Below are 2500 nucleotides of genomic sequence, written 5' to 3' on the forward strand. Positions count from 1 at the left end.
TGTCTCTGTCTGTCTCTCTCTCTGTGTCTCTCTCTCGCTCTGTGTCTCTCTCTCTGTCTCTCTCTCTCTCTCTCTCTCTGTGGTAGTTCGTTGTGCTCCAGCAGTCCTCTCAGGTGAGTTCAGCTTCTGCATTATTCACACTGAACTCAGCGTCTCTAATTAAACCCTGGAGAGCAGCGAGGGGAGACTGACAGACAGACAGACAGACAGGACACCGTGTGGAATAAATAAATAGTCACATTTGATGCAACAATAGTTCCTACATTTCCCATAATGCAAATGGGTAAAGTGTTTCTGCTAAAAGATTTCTCTACTGATTGTAACGTTTAAAGAGAAAAGATCAAATGTGTTATCGTGTTTTTTTTTATTTCACAGAAAAAACAGCCGCCTACATTACCCACAATGCAACGGCACAACGCACAATCTAGCCTGCAGCAGAGATGAGCAACAGGCTACAGAGGTGTGAGGTCACTTTCTGACCTCACACCTCTGGAGAGGGAGTGAAAATCCACCTCATGTTTCCATCAATGCACACTAAAATACCGTAGAAGAAGTGGGCGGAGTCGTCGTGACGTCTCTCGTTGGTTTGTAGATGTTTTGAAGCCTCTAGTTCAGCATTTTGGCCGTCGCCATCTTGTTTTATTTGCAACCAGTGAACAGGAAGTGACCATATCTGGACTGAGGAGGAGTGACGTAGAGATGGCGTATACGTCTCTGGTAGAGACCTGTCAATCAGCGTGTAGCCCCGCCCCTAAATCATCCCCTGCTTTATGGTCTGTTTGACTCTAAATGGAGCATAATGTACTAAATGAACATCATGCTGTATTGAAGAAGACTGTAAACTAGAGATTGAGACCATAAACTCATGTTTACAATGTTTACTGAGGGAATAAATCAAGAGAGAAGTAGAGTCATTTTAGACTAGACTTCTATACAACCAGAGGAGTCGCCCCCTGGTGGACACTAGAGAGAATGCAGCTCTAACACATGAAGCTTCACTCTTCAGAACCGGAGGTTGCCGCCTGGTTTTGGTGCGTGTTTACTTGATTGACAGGTCCCTCAGCTTAAAGAGAGGGGAAGTCCCGCCCCTTCCGGTGTTCGGGTTAACGAACGGAGAAATATTCTTTTAAATTAAAAAAATATATACAATTGTGATAAATAAACTTCAAAAATATAAATTTTTTGATAAGAAAGAAAAACGTTCTTGTTTTAAGAGTTTTCTTTATTACTTTCTTTTAGTGTGAACAGGTTTGAGAGTCTTGATATATTCTATAAATTCACGTAAAAATACAGTCAAATATAACTTTTGGTCCTTTGCATTTATATATGTGACATATATGCTCATATATATTAAATTAATTAGCAACAATAACAGCATGTAGACAATAACAAGATACATACGTTAAAGATTATGATTCATCATTGGTCATTGATAATCACATTAGTTTGTAATATCTACTTTGGAGGAATAATGATGTGTTTGACTTGTGTCGTGTCAAAGCTGAATCCGGCAGGCTTTAGGACCCGCGGGACGACACGTGACGTACGACAACAACAGGAAGACGGACCTCACGTTGCTGGTAGGTGTGCGTTAGCATCTGTAGCTTTAGCTCTAGTTCCTCACTAGTAACGGCAGTGAAAGAGACGTCCGGCTCTTCACCTGCACGTTTCTCTGACCCGCTTCTCACCGACAGCGTGTTGCGTCCGCGACATTGTTTCTATGTATAAGTTAACGCTCCGGTTAGCCGCTGCAGCTAGCTGTTAGCACCGTTAGCATACACTCAGGTCAAGCGGCTGACAGCCGCCGGGGTTAAAACAGCGTTAAGGTGGAAAGTGGAGATCGTTTGAGGATGAATGTTGTTAAGGTGGACTTGGGGAGATGTTGGCCTGTTTCTGTCTGCGAATCAATGAGGTGAAAAGTAACTAAGTACATTTACTCATTTGAGGTACTTGTACTTTACTTGAGTATTTAAATTGAATGCTTTTAGTTACTTCATCTCAGAGAGAAATACACATTTACTTCACTTGTGATGAACACATAACATAATATTACTATAAAATGAGCCACTCTGCATGAATACTTTTACTTTTGGTACATACATAGTATTTTAATGCTCATGCTTTTGTACTTTTACTTGTTAAGATTTTGAAGGATACTTTTACTCAAGTAAAAGTACTTTTTCCACCACTGACTGAAAGTACCTCCAGTCCTGAATTTCTTGTACTTTGCTTGTGTATTTACATATTATGATACTTTATTCTTCTACTACCACATTTGGGAGGTAAACATAGTTCTTTGTACTCTACTATATTTACCTGATACAGTGAATTTACAGTCGATCACTTTTTATTATTGTTTGTGAGGATTTTCAGTTTTTCTCAGTTTTATGTCAATTATGTAAAACGTTAAAATACAGTGATGTACAGTATAAAATAAAATACAGTGATATACAGTATAAACTAAAATACACTGATGTACATATAAAATACAGTGATGTAC

General features: G+C 39.5%; 1 protein-coding gene across 1 annotated transcript in view; it reads left to right on the forward strand.

Annotated features, from left to right (window-relative positions):
* Positions 1 to 1549: 1549 nt before the first annotated feature.
* The window catches only part of LOC137881904 (mitochondrial inner membrane protease subunit 2-like), a 13010-nt gene continuing 12059 nt past the window's right edge, over positions 1550 to 2500 (forward strand). The window contains exon 1 of the mRNA XM_068724094.1: positions 1550 to 1580. The gene's annotated coding sequence lies outside the window, so the exon portion shown is untranslated. The remainder of the gene's footprint in view (positions 1581 to 2500) is intronic.

This window comes from Cebidichthys violaceus, unplaced genomic scaffold (assembly GCF_023349555.1).
Source record: "Cebidichthys violaceus isolate CVI_PGR_0920_01 unplaced genomic scaffold, fCebVio1.0.p SCAF_3, whole genome shotgun sequence".
Classification (NCBI taxonomy): domain Eukaryota; kingdom Metazoa; phylum Chordata; class Actinopteri; order Perciformes; family Stichaeidae; genus Cebidichthys; species Cebidichthys violaceus.